At 41.7% G+C, this 18581-nt stretch overlaps 1 protein-coding gene across 1 annotated transcript in view; it reads left to right on the forward strand.

Moving 5' to 3' along the window:
- The window catches only part of LRRC4C (leucine rich repeat containing 4C), a 136389-nt gene that overhangs the window by 30752 nt on the left and 87056 nt on the right, over positions 1-18581 (forward strand). The window contains exon 2 of the mRNA XM_060278575.1: positions 15888-16060. The gene's annotated coding sequence lies outside the window, so the exon portion shown is untranslated. The remainder of the gene's footprint in view (positions 1-15887; positions 16061-18581) is intronic.

Below are 18581 nucleotides of genomic sequence, written 5' to 3' on the forward strand. Positions count from 1 at the left end.
GGTGGCATACTGTAGTGATGGAGAGAGAGAGAGAGAGAGAGAGAGAGAGAGAGAGAGAGAGAGAGAGAGAGAGAGAGATGAATGAAATGGATAACTGGGCTATCTAGAATTGTTGGATTGACTATATCATCTGGAGAACTGAAATTCAGGGACATAGGAACCCTAAGACTTTGAGAAAATGCTGCTTATTATGCTTTAGATTTTCTGTGAGACTTGGTTTTTACATATACAGCAAAGCAGATAATTTATAAAACCATTTCTGGAGGAATATACTAGTTTTACACTATATTTAGACTCTTGCATGTATGCTTGTCCATTTACAAATCATCTCCACCCTCAGCAACCAACATAACTAGCATGTCAGAGAGAAGGCAATCCAAGATGCAGGGGATTGTTTTATGGTATTTAAGAGCATTTAGACAACCTGAAATTGTGCAGTCCAAAACTAGTTTTAACCTCTGTCTTTGGGACCCAAGCAATGTGACGAAAACAAATTTTAGAAATGCAGTTTTCTGTTCTTTGTTTGGAAATGCACTTCATCAGGCAGTCTCCTTACATTTTGCTTACCATGTAAGCATCACAGGTACCTAGAAGTTGTTTTCAAACATACCATAATGGTTTTTTCCTATGAAATGAAAGCTGACTTGGGAGAGGGGATGAAATTACCAATACAGCAGCAGCAGCATAATCAATCCAGTGCTTCTCATTTGTGTGGGGGACTTACACCTGAGACGGAGCTGGGATAATTTGTCTGGAAGGAAAAAGAAGGTTGAACAGTGAAATACGCTGGGATTTAAATCTAGGTCATTACTCAGCCCTTAGTCAGAAAACAAAACAAAACGGTAACTTTCAACAGTGCTGTAGTTGCCATAATGTGTGCTAGAGCTTACAAGTCCTAAATCCAGGTGTTGCTTATATGGTAAAGCAGGGTAGGAAACTCAAAGCTGAAATTTTCAGAAGGGTTTGGCTGACAAAATCAGTCAAGCTAAGGTGAATTATTAATACAGAAGAAATTCTATTATATCTAGGTGATGAAACTGGGGTGAATTCCAAAGGCGCAGACTTAATAGCATTGCACTCAAGGTCAGTGGTTAATGACTGTAAATCTGGAGTGGCTTGATTAGTAATTTCTTCCTTCAAATACTCATCATGCATAATGGAATTGGGGTCTAATGCCGTCAATTGTTGGAGATCTGGAACTAGGGTGAGATGTTCACATTTCAGAGAATTAAAATTTGCTGACTGAATCCTCCTTAAAATAGCTAAATAAAAAGATATTTTAAGAAGCTCCAGCCCCGCACCCCAGTTCCTGTGGCTGCAGTTATTTTGCTTGACATCACATACACACACACATTTTTGTGTGTGGTTTAAAATATGAAACCTAGATTATTCAGTCTGCTTGGACAGATTTCACTATGGAGGATATCTGCATAGCCTTCTGATACAACAGGCAACACACATTCCTTTCCAATCAATAAATGTGATTTAGCTTAGCTGTGTAGTTGCATGCATGGCTAGATCTGTTTTATATAAAGGCAACAGTTTTGCTGCCTCCCAATCCAGTCCTTTCACAACATTTGTGTGTAGAATTTCTTATTTCTATTCACCTAGCTTGTGTTTTTTTAAAATGTTTCATTTCCTCAAATGCAAACTATATGTAAGTTGATATGTAAGGGCACCTGATTCATCCATTCTGATATCTGCCTAAGTCAAAGAAACTGGAAAATTGAGGATAGGTTAACAAGAAAGAAGCAATGTTTTATTTATTATAAAATTTCTATCCTGTCTTTCAAAGGTGAACAGAGCAGCCATACATAGTTTAAAACATTGAAGATTTTTAAACTTTTAAAAATACATCTAAGCACAGCAAGTAAGTTCTAAGATGCCCAAACCCATCACCTCTGAGCACTAAATACCTGGATGAACAGGAATGTCTATGTACACATCATACATTGAAATCACATCTCTCCCAGCCCCGCAGAGCTGTGGTTTATGCCACACAGAGAAGAACCCTTAACAAAATACAGTTTCCAGGATTCTTGGGAGGGAGTGCTTTAAATATATAGTGTGTGTGTATGTGGGGACAATGCATTTTGCCAAAGGGGGAGTCCCATAATTGTGGCATAACCATGGAGAAATTTAGGCAATTTCTACTCTGCTCTTTAGCCCTTAAAGTGGTTTTCACAATATAAGAATAAGAACAATGAGATTAAAAATAAATGCTTCACTTGATTACTGAAACACTGGGGGGGGGGGAATCATCCAGCTTGAGAGAGGGGAATTGAACCTCTTTTAGGAGGAAATTCCGCAATCTGGGTGCTGCGACCAAGAAGGACTGCTCTTGTGTCTCTGCCAAGCATGTTTCTGAATGTAGTGGAACACGGAGCAGGGCCTCAGATGCATTGCCTGGGCAAGTTCACTCTGAATTGTGCCCAGAAATTAACAGGAAGCCAGCACAAATGAAAAAAAGTTATATACCAGGAACCACTTGGATTGCTGCTTTTTGCAGGATCTGAAGACTCCAAACAATCTTCAAGTGTAGACCCACATATAGTAGTCCAATCTGGATGTGACCAGAGCATAAGTGATGATGACCAGATCTGCATGACTGGGGAAAGGATGGAGCTGATAAACATCTCCAGGACATCCACCATGACTTCCAGGAGCAAACACAAGGTCCAGGCATAACCCATCCAGCATAAACCATATCTCCAAACCTATGTAATCTCTCTTACATTGAAATGATGAACAGCACCAATGTATTGATTGGATCAAGTTCACAAGCAATCCATCAATGTGCCCAGACAGCAGTTCAGGACCTAGGAAAGGAAGCAAGCTAAGATCTTCAACGTACAGAATACCTGTTATGAACATACCATCAGTATGTTTTATGTAAGGAACAGCTCTCCCCATATGAAGTACCCTGGACCCTGCGATCATCAACAGCACTGCTTTGGGTGCCTCCTCTATGGGAAGTCTGGAGGGTGGCAACACAATAACAGACGTTTCTGTGGTGGCTCCCTGCTTGTGGAATGCCCTCCCCACGGAGGTTCATCTGGTGCCTTGTACATATCTTTAGATGCCGGGCAAAAACATTCCACTCCTCCCAGGCCTTTGGCTAATTAAACAATCTATGGGATTTTAAATGGGGTGTGTGTGGGGGGGGTGTTCTTCTTTTGGTTTATTGCCTTGCTATGTGGTTATGTATGTTTATATTATAAATCACCCTGTGATCCTCAGATGAAGGGCGGTATAGAAATTTAAAAATTAAAATTAAAATAATAATTGTATCCTTTTTGTGAAGAATTGCATTGACCACCACTTCTGAAGAAACAAAATTAAAAAAAAAATCCTTCCAGTAGCACCTTAAAAGGTAAAGGTAAAGGGACCCCTGACCATTAGGTCCAGTTGTGACCGACTCTGGGGTTGCGGTGCTCATCTCGCTTTATTGGCCGAGGGAGCCGGCATACAGCTTCCAGGTCACGTGGCCAGCGTGACAAAGCTGCTTCTGGCGAACCAGAGCAGCACACGGAAACGCCATTTACCTTCCCGCCGGAGCGGTACCTATTTATCTACTTGCACTTTGACATGCTTTCAAACTGCTAGGTTGGCAGGAGCAGGGACCAAGCAACGGGAGCTCACCCCGTCGTGGGGATTCAAACCGCCAACCTTCTGATCGGCAAGCCCTAGGTTCTGTGGTTTAACCCACAGTGCCACCCGCGTCCTTAGAGACCAGCTAAGTTTGTCATTGGTATGAGCTTTCCTGTGCATGCACAGTTCTTCAGATACACTGAAACAGAAGTCACCAGACCCATATATATAGTGGGAGGGTGGGGAGGGGCATTACTCAGAAGGGTGGTAGGATGGCTACCTACCTGTAACCACTTCTGAAGAGTGAATCAGTGCTTAAGAGAGGGTCTCTCCATTTACTAAAACTCATTGCTGGTCTGTAACACAAAGATGCGGAAATATAAAGTCCAGCATGGATTAATACTTTGACAAAACCTGCCCTCTAGTTTCTTGGAATTTTTCTTGCTCCACAAAAGAGACGTATTCTGCTTCATCTCTGGCACTTCCAAATCTATTCCAAATTTCAGTGAGTGCAGGATTTTGAGTTGACATTATATTAGTTTATGCTTGTTGTTGTTGTTTAGTCGTGTCCGACTCTTCATGACCCCATGGACCATAGCACGCCAGGCACTCCTGTCTTCCACTGCCTCCCGCAGTTTGGTCAAACTCATGTTCGTAGCTTCGAGAACACTGTCCAACCATCTCGTCCTCTGTTGTCCCCTTCTCCTTCTGCCCTCAATCTTTCCCAACATCAGGGTCTTTTTCAGGGAGTCTTCTCTTCTCATGAGGTGGCCAAAGTATTGGAGCCTCAGCTTCAGGATCTGTCCTTCCAGTGAGCACTCAGGGCTCATTTACTTCAGAATGGATAGGTTATGCTACTTGTGCATATTGTTGGCTACATTCAAGTAAGAATTTCCAGAACAACCACCATTCATTCATACTAATAAACTGAAATGAGATGCTAAAATGTTTCTACTGTATTTTACTTCATACGGAAAGTGTTGGGTGATTCTCCCTCTCCCTCTCCCTCCCCTCAAGCTAAAGTAGTTCAAGATCCAGTTTGCGGTTTTAAAATCACTGGAGTCAATAAACTTTTGCCTGCTGTTCACAATAAATAGGCTTGCCCATACGTTGAGTTCCGTAATGAATCATTGCTTACAGTACTAAATGGTTCTGTCAAAGAAGTATGCCTGTCATTGCTGATACTGTATGGAATCTTGAGCAACAAAAGCTTGTGGTGTGCAGCTAATGGAAATTATTCATAAGTGTCCCCTGTTGATCAGATGTTTGGAAGTGTAGGACTTCTTGTTTAGTCTCTCTGCCACTGTGAAATCCAGATGGCTATACTCTCTGCAGCATCGCTTTAGCTATGAAGTTGCAGCTGTCCATGAATGTGTAGCAATATAAATGTTTTAGTGATGAGCTGATTGCTGTGAATTCACTCTTGGTAACTCCAAATGTCCTAAAACTCTGTCAGAATGCATTTTATTTTGGAGAATAAATATGTTGCTGCACTATTTGCTGGCGGGTAATAGTGCCCTTAGAAATGTGATGGGGAGGGATGGAGGGATGGAAGGGAAAGCAAAACACAGGAGTAAGTGGACAGCACAAGCAAGGGTATAAAAGAAGTTGTCGTCGGTAGGAGATCCGGGGGCGGGGAGGGGCTGCATTACATACAGTTGTACCTTGTTTTTTGAACTTAATCCATTCCGGGAGTCTGTTCGACTCCCGAAACCATTCAAAAACCAAGGTGCGACTTTCGATTGGCTGTAGGAGCTTCCTGCACTCAAGCGGAAGCTGTGTTGGACATTCGGCTTCTGAAAAACATTCACAAACCGGAACATTTACTTCTGGGTTTGTGGTGTTTGGGAGCCGATTTGTTCGGGAGCCAAGTAGTAGCGAAGCTGCATGCTCTACGACCTGGGGCGGAGAGCAAGCGGGGGCATGGTACGCCGCCCGCGAGGGCATGGCATACCGCCTGTGGGGGTGTGGCACCCGGTGCGTGGGGGGGGGTGCGTAGCCCATGTCCAGGGGGGCCACCGCAATGGAACCCTACCAGAATAGTGGTGCTGGGGGCGGTCCACTCCCTCCGCACTCCTGTTTCTCCACCAGTGGGGACAAGCCGTTCGATTACCAAGGTACCACTGTACAGTGGCACCTCAGTTTATGAACACAATTGGTTCCGGAAGTCTGTTCATAAACTGAAGCGTTCATAAACTGAAGCGAACTTTCCCATTGAAAGTAATGGAAAGTGAATTAATCCGTTCCAGATGGGTCCGCTGCGTTCGTAAACCGAAAATTCGTAAAATGAGGTGTTCATAAACCCGGGTTCCACTGTATTTGTTTAGGTCAAAGAATGACAAAGGGCACTCTAAGGACTTTGCTCAACTCAGGAGAAAAGGCATTTACAAAGATTCGAGCAAATGCTTAGTTTTATAAGGCTGCACTGCTGAGGGAGCATCAAAAGAGAACAGTCATAACTGACACAAAGAAAAGAAGAAGCTGTTATCACATGTTGGGTGAACAACATGCCCAGTGACATGGGCCAGGTGATCTTTTTCAGGGAAAGTTAGGTCTGGACTTCCATATCACTCTGGGCTTTACTGAACACATAGCCTGTAGACCCTGGAACATTCAATAAATAATAAATTCAAATGTGTAAGCATCTAGAGAAAATGTGAATGAACAGCATAATTTTTAAAGGAGAAATCAGGCTAGATCAATTTGAAAATGTGCAGCTGGAAAGTACTGCTGGCACTTGTCTAGTCCAGTCCTGTGCATGAGTTTCTTGCTTTATTTATTAACAGAAGTTGCATTGCTCTTTACAAAGTGGTTTATAGTGTAATGAGTACAAAAGTAATAATTAGTGAAAACCATAGCTGCCAAGTTTTCCCTTTTCTCGCGAGGAAGCCTATTCAGCATAAGGGAAAATCCCTGTAAAAAAGGGATAACTTGGCAGCTATGGTGAAAACCAATAAATTAGCAAAACCACAACAATGCAGCTGGATATATCCAAGCTCTGAAAGATTCATAGATAGGCCAGGAATTATCATATGAAAGGGTAACCACAATGATTGTTTATGGGATTTTTTTTCAGCAATAATGCCATATATATATATATATATATATATATATATATATATGTGTGTGTGTGTGTGTGTGTGTGTGTGTGTGTGTGTGTGTGTATATATAACTTGTGCTTTAGGTTTAACGAATGTACAAGGGTACGGAAATATGACACCTGACATTTTATCCCCTAGACCAGGTTTCCTCAACCTCGGCCCTCCATATGTTTTTGGCCTACAACTCCCATGATCCCTAGCTAGCAGGACCAGTGGTCAGGGATGATGGGAATTGTGGTCTCAAAACATCTGGAGGGCTGAGGTTGAGGAAGCCTGCCCTAGACATATATTTAGTCTTTATTTACCTCCTGCTTAGATTTTTATAAGGTCACCCAGATGCCAGTGTGATGTGTGACCTTATAAATTATTATTATAAACATATTTAATAAAAAACCCCTCAACTATATTAAATTCCAAAGCCATGTATCACAGAATAGTTCTATTAGACATTCCCCACCACCACCCTAAAAAGAATGATTGAGTGTGAAAATTGTGAACATGAGTAAGATAAACAGCGTAGTCATGCAAAGGGGAAGGAGGGGGTTGGAGCAAGAAAGCAATATTTCAAAAACATCTTTATTTTGAGAGTACGGGCAAACCCCTTCTGTCCCGCCCCCCCCCCAGCTCTCCTTAGAAGAAAAGGGGGTATTCCTTTCCAAAGCCTGATGATCTTTATTTACTGCTTGCAAAAAAGAAGTTTTTACATGCATGAGTATTAAAAATTGTATCTCTTCTGCCTCAATGGTGGAGCTTCATACTCTGGCACCGTGGGGCGGAGAACAATTGAGGGTGGGGTGTGACACGCGTCCTGGGCATGGGGCATGCTGCCTGCAGGGGCAGGGTACCCAGCACGGGCAAGGGGGCAGCCGCAATGGCACCCTACTGGGATCACACTGCTGGGGGCGGTGCACTCCCCCCGCACTCCTCTTCCAGTGCTCTGCCTGTAGTCTGAAGTGCAACAGTTGATTGTACTGCCTACGTTTGCATATGCTGATGAGGCCTCAGATGTCAAAGTTAAAACAGGACTTCATTTTTGCCCCTTTAGTTGTTCAGCTGTGTACATTATGAGCTATATACCCACTATATTCTGCATCCTGATTTTATGCATCTTTATATTATTTCATTTTTGGAGGAAAAGGATACCTGTTTGGGCTGACCTATCCAGTGTCTAAAAATATGTTGCTCAATCTCAGGCAACCTGTGCTTCTTAATGGAAGTGATATTGCTATTTTTGCTGGAGGTTTTAATTTAGATCAGCACCCTTCCCTTGGATTTAGTTACACTTGCAAGGAAGCTAAAGGCCTTGTCTGTGTGAGAGGTTACCACACCTATGATGACAACCTTTGTTTATTGCCTCTCTGATATGGCCCAGTTCTAGCCAAGTATGAGCATGAGGAGAGCCTGCTGGATCAGGCCAATGGCCCATCCAGTCATCCTGTTCTCACAGTGGCTGAACAGATGCCTATGAGAAACCCACAAGCAGGACCTGAGCATAAGAGCATTCTCTCCTCCTGCAGTTCCCAGCAATTGTCATGATGCTCATATAGTCAACTAGGTGAAGGTAAAGGGTCCCCTGACCATTAGGTCCAGTCGTGACTGACTCTGGGGTTGCGGCGCTCATCTCGCGTTATTGGCCGAGGGAGCCAGCGTACAGCTTCCAGGTCATGTGGCCAGCATGACAAAGCCGCTTCTGGCGAACCAGAGCAGCACACGGAAACACCATTTACCTTGCCACTGTAGCGGTACCTATTTATCTACTTGCACTTTGATGTGTTTTTGAACTGCTAGGTTGGCAGGAGCAGGGACCAAGCAACAGGAGCTCACCCCATTGCAGGGATTTGAACCGCCGACCTTCTGATCAACAAGCCCTAGGCTCTGTGGTTAAACCCACAGTGCCACCTGCGTCCCTTTTCATATAGTCAACTACTCCCTGATAAAACATATGTTATTGGCATTCGGTGTCTGGGCTACTATTACCTCTAAGAAGTAATTAAGTTGGCATGCTTATTTGAGTGATTTGATCTTTGTTTTGAGTTGTCTCCAGCATAGAGCTTCTTCTTGATCTGAGGACTTGGCTCATTTACTTCTGATTTGCAAAGTTTTGAGTTCTCTGTCGTTGATGGATTGCCTTTCTAGACCAAGAACCTCTCAGCCTCCCCCCCCCCGTATTTTCCAACTGTATAATACTTTAATAGAATATCTTCTACTGCTGAATTCATGTGTTATATAAATAGGTTGTACATATGACAACCTATGGTTTGTCTTTGAGATCATCTGATTGAGTTAAGTGGTTTTAGTTTTTGTATATGGTGGTCTGGATTGTGGGAGGTTGATATTTGTCAGCCTTGTATCGTATAGATTTTTTTTCATGGTGGGGTAGACTTGTAAGAACTTGTAGCTGTGTTTTCTGTTGGCTCCTCCAGTGTATGGCTAGATTCCATTGTTGTTTTGCGTACACACCCTTGATGCAATCTACAAATCAGCTCCTACCTAACTTAATAGAAGCTTTCTGTGTATATCAGTTGATATGGTCAGTAACAAAATGCATTTTTGCAATGTTGTGGCAGAAGAGATTTTTTCATTTCAGGTGGATCAGCAGCCATATGCATGAATTGAGTCAAATGGGACTCACTCCTTGGCAAGTTGTTATAGGATTGCAGCCTTAGTTAGTTTACTTTTTAACAGATTATAATTGAGATAACCAGTGCTTTTTTCCCCCTTAAAAAAGTTTATGGATACTCTCATTTTGACTCAAGAAAATCACCATTTTATAGTTCAAATTGGGAAAAATAATTACAGTAAATGGGCATAAGTACAAATATTCACAAAATGTTTAGGGGTATGCATACCCCTGCATACCCGCAGAAAAAAAAGCACTGGAGATAACCATTTGTTGTTTCCTTATTTAGTCGTGTCCGACTCTTCGTGACCCCATGGACCATAGCACGCCAGGCACTCCTGTCTTCCACTGCCTCTTGCAGTTTGGTCAAACTCATTTTTGTAGCTTCAAGAACACTGTCCAGCCATCTCGTCCTCTGTCGTCCCCTTCTCCTTGTACCCTCAATCTTTCCTAACATCAAGGTCTTTTCCAGGGAGTCTTCTCTTCTCATGATGTGGCCAAAGTATTGGAGCCTCAGCTTCATGATCTGTCCTTCCAGTGAGCACTCAGGGCTGATTTCCTTCAGAATGGATAGGTTTGATCTTCTTGCAGTCCATTGGACTCTCAAGAGTCTCCTCCAGCACCATAATTCAAAGGCATCAATTATTCAGCGATCTGCCTTCTTTATGGTCCAGCTCTCACTTCCATACATCACTATTGGGAAAACTATAGCTTTAACAGTACAGAATTTTGTCGGCAAGGTGATGTCTCTGCTTTTTAATCTAGGTTTTTCATTGCTTTTCTCCCAAGAAGCAGGCATCTTTTAATTTCGTGACTGCTGTCACCATCTGCAGTGATCATGGAACCCAAAAAAGTAAAATCTCTCACTGCCTCCATTTCTTCCCCTTCTATTTGCCAGGAGGTGATGGGACCAGTGGCCATGATCTTAGTTTTTTTTTAATGTTTAGCTTCAGGCCATATTTTGCGCTCTCCTCTTTCACCCTCGTTAAAAGGTTCTTTAATTCCTCCTCACTTTCTGCCATCAAGGTTTTGTCATCTGCATATCTGAGGTTGTTGATATTTCTTTGGGCAATCTTAATTCCGGTTTGGGATTCATCTAGTCCAGCCTTTCGCATGATGAATTCTGCATATAAGTTAAATAAGCAGGGAGACAATATACAACCTTGTTTTACTCCTTTCCCAATTTTGAACCAATCAGTTATTCCATATCCAGTTCTAACTGTAGCTTCTCGTCCCACATAGAGATTTCTCAGGAGACAGATGAGGTGATCAGGCACTCCCATTTCTTTAAGAGCTTGTCATAGTTTGCTGTGGTATAACCATTAAAAGAATGCAATAGCAATTGTGTTCCTAAGACATTCATTATCTTCTGGATATCACAGGTGGGCCAAGTGTTGTTGAGTTCAGAACAGGTCCATCTTGCAGGCTTCCTACAGACATTTGGTTCTGTGATAGATGGGCCATGGGCCTAATCCTGCAGGCTAGTTCTATGTTCTTATATTTTTACTCAGAGGCATACTTTATGACACATGTGTGCAGACTTTAGGCTTGACAGACCAGACCTACTAATTTTTTTGGCTAATACCTACCATTTTCTAATACCTACCCAATATCTACCATTGCCAGGTGCAAAAGCCATAGTTAGGGTTAAAGAACGGGGTGCCTCTGAGAACACTTTGAGCATATGATTTGGTTTACAGTACAATGCAAAAACTGAACTGATCTCATAGTCCTTTCACCCAAAAATCAACTCCTGGGTGTTAATTTTGCTTTATTATAATTAAGACTAATCATTGCGATTTATATAGTAGGAATATCATGAAAGTCTTAGAATCATAGTATTAATTTTGCAGACCCCTCTTTAATGTTACTTGTCTGTTATATACCCTTATTGCTGGTGTAATGCACATTTTCAGTGGCTGTGCAATAAACACTCTGATGCTCTTCATGAAAAGCAATCATATCATTGGTGCCTGAACTGCCTGTTTACATGTAACCCAGTCCAGAACCATCCTTGGAATTTCAGCCTCTGTAGTTTGTTACCTTATTGTTTTATTATTAGCTTATATAGAGGTCAGTTTGCCACAATATACACATAGAAAACAATGTGCTACCAAGTTGCTTCATTTTATTGCTTCTCTGCGAAGGCTTGAATTTCTGTGGTCTGTGAAGGATATTTGATGCTGTATGAATGTTTTTGCAATCCTCATTCTGGTAATCAATGAGATGTAAAATTGCAGCAGTTCCATGCTGCCTAGAGCCTATGCTGACAAACCTCATTTGGTTTGTCAGAAGGCATAAACCACTCATTAGACCACATCATTAGCTCAGTTTCCTTCTAATGTGAAGGAAAAGTGAACCAGGCCAGCTCTTAAGGTGATGGTTTTTTTCTTGCTTTTGTAACTTTAGAATAGCTGCAGTGATAGTGTAACCTGAATCTCAACGTGGTCAGGGGCATCTGAATTAAAAATTGTCCCTTTGAGGAAAGAGTAATGTTCTGAATTTGGAAGCTATTGACCGGAACTTGAATAGTTTGCACCTAAAATGCTTTAGGATTATACCCTTTTCTCCAAAGTTTGGAATGCTTTTTAACCCATTTTGTAACTTTACAACACATTTCAAGGTTGAAGCCTGCCATGGCTCCAGCCCAGACCACCACAACCGAGGCTTTTACTTGTGAGTTAGGAAGAGATCTTTATTGAGACAGAGAAGAGATACAAGTTTAGCCATGGGTATCAAGTCACAGCTAGGCTAGAGGCAGTGATGAAAGTGTAGTCCAAGATCAGGACAAGGTGTTTAAAACAGCACAGAAGCAATGGAGCTCTCCCAACAGGTTGGCACATCCACTCACCAAGCTTCTAAAGATGGAACAAGGCAAGATTACTCATTACACTCTCATGTCTTGCAGGACTGTTAAATATGTAGATGTTCACTGTGTCGGGGGGGGGCACAGTGGAGCACCAGTGGTTCCTGGGTAAACGGGATGTGCCCTCCTCTTCTGACTACAGTTCCTCTACTCCTAACAGTTGGTGGCTCCTAGGGTGCCACCCTAGGACCATTAATGAACCATAGTTCCCAGGATTCTCCATGACTTTTAAAGTGGTACAAGGGTGCTTTAAATGTACATTGTGGCTGTGACATAGAAGGTTAAAAAATGGCATGAGGTAAAACTGAGCTCTTCCCACATGGCTGGTGCTTCTCAAGTTATGCACATGGCTCCCATGACACAAATGTAACATATGGCATATTCCTACACACACACCCCACTGCATCTCCGAAAAGTAGCTAGTGTCCCCTGTCGAAAGCCTGGTTGTGACTAACCACGCACAATGAATAATTGTACTAAGAAATGCCAGCATAGCCTCCATAAGTTGTAATTTTTGGTCAAATGATTCATAAGTCATTACAAATGAAGAATAATATTTGGATATTATAACTGATCATTTCATGAAAACACATCAACCAGGACAAATGGCTGAATTCATTGCATAAATACTTTGATTACTTTGCTCAGACTACTGAAGCAAAATGACACAGAAAGATGTTCAGGCATATGGAGATGCTGGGCAGGATTCAGCTAATCAGTCCTGTCACAAGGGCTTCCCCTTGCACAGTGGGGATCCCCCCCCCATCTCCTCCATCTGTACACATCTTGAAATTGGCTCTACCATAGAGGGGCCAGGAGATCCCCTGGAATAGTGTGGAGAGGAGAAGAGGGGGAATCGGTTGGTCTGGCAAGCCAGACTTGATGTACCGTTCACCTTAGTGCGGTATTAAATTCCATTGAAGTTAATGGTCATACGTAACTTAGGCTCATTAATTTTAATGGGTTTACACTGAGCAACACCTAGTTGAATACAACCTTTTTTGCTCTTAAGCACCCTGCAAAAATTTTATAGTATTTATAGACCATTTTTCAAACCTTTTTTATTTCTTTCAGCCCCCTAGCCGGTCATTTCTTTTGTATAAGAGCAGTATTCTGTGCTGTTTGTAGTGCAACATTATAATAATAATAATATTAATTTATTATTTGCACCCCACCCATCTGGCTGAGTCTCCCCAGCCACTCTGGGTGGCTCCCAATCAAATATTAAAACAATACAGCATTAAACATTGCAATGACCAAGATCTAAGTTTTGTTTTCTTAATGACTTCTGCTTCACCTCTCCCTTGCACTGAAAGAGGAAAGTTAATCATGTATATTTCTAAATATACTGTTTGTTGAAGACCTACTGAAATTGATCTGGACATGTTTGGTGATGCTTTATTTTTAGGGGGTGTTAAAAGGCCATATCACATATATACACATCCATTAACTGCTCATCTGACCATATTATTAGCTCAGTTTCTTCCAAAAGTTAAGGAAAAAATGGAACCAGGCTACTTATTAAGGTGGTGTTTAATTTGGTTTAGGATCTTCAGACACAACATGAGAAGGGTGGGTGGGGGAGTGTTTTTTATAGCTGAATGTTTGTATTTTACTACCACTAAAATACCTATTTTACTATTATATAGATGTGCACTGTGCTTCACAGTAAAGCAGTTACTGCGTATATAGTGTGAGAGGAAAGCCTAAAACAGGCACCCCCAAACTTCAGCCCTCCAGATGTTTTGGACTACAATTTCCATCATCCCTAACCACTGGTCCTCTTAGTTTGGGGATGCCTGGCCTAAAATGTATTACAGATCAATCCTATGGCTCTTCACCAACTGCACTGATGTAAAGAAGCAGGTTTTGTTACAGCCCGTGGTATATAAAGCACCCCCATCTTAATTTCTATAAAATATTGAAACCCCCTTAATTTGCTCAAAGTTTAATGGCAATTAGGATGGAACTGTTATGTCTCTACAAGGTCCAGACATACAAGATTTGCATAAAGACCTTCATGTCCCTAAGACTCCTGTTGTCTGGCATGGCATCTGACAAAATCATAGTCAGAGTATAGAAAAAACTGATGTTGTTTCACTGAACTATGACCCTACATCAGGATTCTTGGGCTGCTGGGTGTCAGATATGCCACAATACCTCACCTTTGTCTCGCACCATTGGCATCAAGTAATATTCTCATGTGGGACAACTGGTAAAGCAGTAGTAATCCAGTCCTACTGCCAACATGAAGGGACCAGTTGGGACCATGCCCCAGCATTGCAACTCCAACGAGATGCTTTGTGTAAAACAAAAATTACAATACCTTCAGCATTGTTGTATTTCTACTCATAGACTGATGAAATTTTCAGAATTATGTGTCTACTGTTGCCCTCTATTGGACAAGCTGTTGAAAAACTGTATTACTTGTCTTGAAACAATTATGTTGTGACATTTGGTCTACAGACTTTAAGGGGAGTAGGTGCTGGTCATATCCATTTGGATTCTATAGACCAGGCATCCCCAAACTGCGGCCCTCCAGGTGTTTTGGCCTACAACTCCCATGATCCCTAGCTAACAGGACCAGTGGTCAGGGATGATGGGAATTGTAGCCCAAAACATCTGGAGGGCCGAAGTTTGGGGATGCCTGCTATAGACACAGAAAATTCAGAGGTCATATGAAAGAAAGTCATATTTCTTCCACTATTGGTGTTGGTTTATCATTACCCTAAAACCACTAGAGTTTCTTGAGACCCAGAGAAGAGTCTTTGTTAGAGAATCCCATATATGAAACTAGCACAGTCCGGATTAGATGGGCACCAGTGATCTGCCATGACAACTTTTCTCCTTTGAAAATAATAAAGCAGTTCCCAATAAGGATGGAGGGGGAATTTGGTAGGCTTTCTGCAGCAGACTGATTCAGTCCAATGGGCCAGAATTTGCTTGCAACTCGCAGTCAGAGTTTGCAATGCTGTTTTGGTGTGCAACAATTGCACTCAAAATTATGGGTTGCATCTGACAAAGTCATTGCTCCCTTGGGACAATTTGCAATCACGCAATGGGACTTTCCCTCCCTCTCTCCCCTCCAGGGGCACATGGGGAGAGGAGAGGGAAGGGAAGTTCCATGGCGGAAGCAAAAGTCATTCCCCATTGAACATTTATGGATTTTGAGTGAAATATGTACAATTATGCAGATAATAATGAATGCAATTTAAATGCAAACTTTCCATGCATCCTTTCCAAAATCAGCTCTAAGCTTCAGACACAGAACAGGCCTATTCATTAGTTCCAGCAAAAATGAAACAGGACAGACATATTCTGATCTGTCCATTTTAAGTTCTCAGTAAGAGGACTGCAAGCTGGGTTTAATGAGACAAAATTTGCAGTCGTTTTGCACCCCCATTTTTTTATCAGAAGCTCCATGGGCTCCGTACTTCTCATACTCAGACAAGAGGTTTCTCCTGAGAAACCATGAGTTGTAGACCATTGAGTTCTGTATGACTCCCACCTCCTTTGGGCAGGTTTTACTTGTGAAGAGCTATCCCATTGATTGAAAGGCCACCACAGCTATTGAGTTCGCTTGTCACGAGGGGGCACTGCTATGGGTTCCATAGCAGCTTCCTCCTTTCTTGAATGAATGCAGCAGTCATTCAGTGTCCCTGCTGCCCACGTAATACTGAATGAAATATTCTCTTCATATTTTAAACAGATTGAGACTATGAAGAAAGACTGGCAGTTTGTAACAAGAGGGTTGGCTTCTATTTTGCTGGCCCCAAGAAAGAAGTCCTTTGTCTGTGTAACTCAAGCAGATAGACTAACCACTAGAGCACCTGCATTATTGGCCAGGAACGGAGAAGGGCAGAAGATGGACTAGGCATTCTGGTAGGTTTATTTTCCATCTCTTAACTATTTATGTGAATTCCATTTTTATCTTGCAAAAAATGCAGTGCCTAGGACTGTTGATCGTACATTGAATCCTTCAGAGAGATTTTTTTGGCTTCAGAGCCTTTTACTACAACTTCAGAAGAAGATCGTGGAAACTGGTTTGTCCAGTTTTGCAGCCAAGTCCTATGTGTGAACAGAATTGGAAGTAAGCCCCATGGAGTTTCTGGCTGGACAGGAATATGGCACATTTTGAAATATGGCACAGGAAGATGGAGCAGCAATTTCGTTTTGCTTAATAGTTGTGTGACAATAATAATAATGATAATGATAATGATAATGATAATTTATTATTTGTACCCCACCCATCTGGCTAGGCTTCCCCTGTCACTCTGGGCGGCTTCCAACAAACATTAAAATACATCAAATATCACAGATTAAAAACTTCCCTAAACAGGGCTGCTATTCAGCAATTAAAGTTCTGGTGGTGGTAACAGCACCAGGCTCGTCTTTGCCAGGAATGCACAATCTGCATTTTCTTTCTTTCTTTCTTTCTTTCTTTCTTTCTTTCTTTCTTTCTTTCTTTCTTTTAAAAAATAAGTCCTACAGTTTTATCCAACTGTGTTTAGCAGTTAGGGGGAACAGCACTCTGTGCAGGCTCAAATGAGCCCTCTTGTTTATGACTTATTTTCAAATGAAGGCTCATTTTTTATGATAACGCTGATGTTTAAATTATAAGGAAGTGTAGTCTTGTATATAAAGAGGGCTTTAGGATCATGGTTATTAAAAAATGCAATACAAAAACTTCTTAATTAGAGCAGTTTCCACCACCTGAATTATCATTCTTTGTGATTTTAGCTCTTGGGATAGTGATTATTTGTGGTTGTCAATGTGAGCTCAGTTTTTGAATTTCTAGGTTTCTAGGTTTGGAGATCCTGTTGGAATGCAGAAAGCTGCTGAAAGAAGGCAAAAACAATAAAAATAAAATGGAGGCAATAATAATAATAATAATAATAATAATAATAATAATAATAATAATAATAGGTTCAATTTCTCTAAAGATCCTGTTATAAGAGAAACAGAAAGTACATAAATACTGCCATACTCTTAGAAAATCCGATATTTTATTTTGTGAAATTATTATTCTTTGTTTCTTTCTCCTACTTGTTTTCAAATCAGCCAGTCAGAACTGAGGAGTTAGTAAGATAGGTGCAAAGCTGTCCCATAAATTCACAAAGTTAAGCATGCTGGACCACAAACCACTCCTAAATACTCCTCACTCCTTGCTCCCCCTTTCACTAGTGAACTTCACAGTGTTGTGCAAAGCGAAGCATAGCAGGAGTGAAAAAACCCCAAGAAGCAAAGAAAAAGTTTTGTTTTCTCTCCAACCTATTAATGTGAATTTTGGTAGTCTATTTCAGAAACCCATTGTGAATGCCCAGGTCATTTAACAGCATAGATGTGCCTCAATTCTTAAAGTAACCATTAATTGTGATAATTGTCACAAACAGAAAAACACACTGGCATACAGCACCATCCCAAGTCAGTAAAGACCCACCTTTCCCTATCATGCCACCTCTGTACCAGGCTGCTTTTCTGATAGAGAAGCTCATTGTCTAGTGATTCAGGGCAGAGCTTTCTTGGTGGTGGCAACCCATCTGTGGATTTTCCTCTTTCTGGGGGCTTCCTTGTTGTTCTAATTATTTTGGAAGAGGTGGATGTGTTTTCGGCCATGGGTGTTGCCTTCTGCTGTAGTGCTGTGACGGCGTGAATTTAAAACCATTATTTTAAATCGTGGTTAAGATTGCAAAGGTTTTACTATTATTATTATTGACCACATTGAATGTATTTTGTAAACCTCTCGCGTCCAAACCAGTGAAGGGTGGTTTTTCCAAAAAAAATTAATGAATGAACCAATGAGTACCCAGAAGGATCATTCACCACCAGGCAAAACCTGACAGAAACCTCAGTCTGTGTGTTTACGGGCAGGGGAGTCCTCTGAAGCCTCTGATCATTTACATATGCTAATAAACTTCTCTTGCTGAAGACCCAAAATACAAGTCTACTTCCATTGTCGCTGCTTTTTCTTTTGCACTGGATTTGTTATGGTTGCTGCTGCTGCTGTTAATCAGTGACTACGTACATAGGCATTGCTAGGCTAGGCTTCATTGTAAGGAGAAGAAACAGACAGACGGGGGAAAGGGATGGTTCCTGACCCTGGGACACTGAAATATGGACTTAGTTAGTTAATTGACTTAAAGCACCCACCACACGTTCTATACATGAAAGTTAACACCATGAACTCTGAACAATTGCACAGCTTATCTCCTAAGGCCCAGAAAGCAGACTAACCTCTTTGAATTTGTTCAGCAGCGCCTTAGCTGAGCCCTTATATAAGCCAAAACCAACTGGGAGAACTGCGGAGTGGCAAGACTTATATTTCAAACCATCAGAAAACCTACAGTTATGAGAAAGCTGGGGTGGGGGCGAACCGCCGCCAGACACAGTTTGCTCACAGATG

Source organism: Zootoca vivipara, chromosome 1 (assembly GCF_963506605.1).
Source record: "Zootoca vivipara chromosome 1, rZooViv1.1, whole genome shotgun sequence".
In the NCBI taxonomy this organism is placed as follows: domain Eukaryota; kingdom Metazoa; phylum Chordata; class Lepidosauria; order Squamata; family Lacertidae; genus Zootoca; species Zootoca vivipara.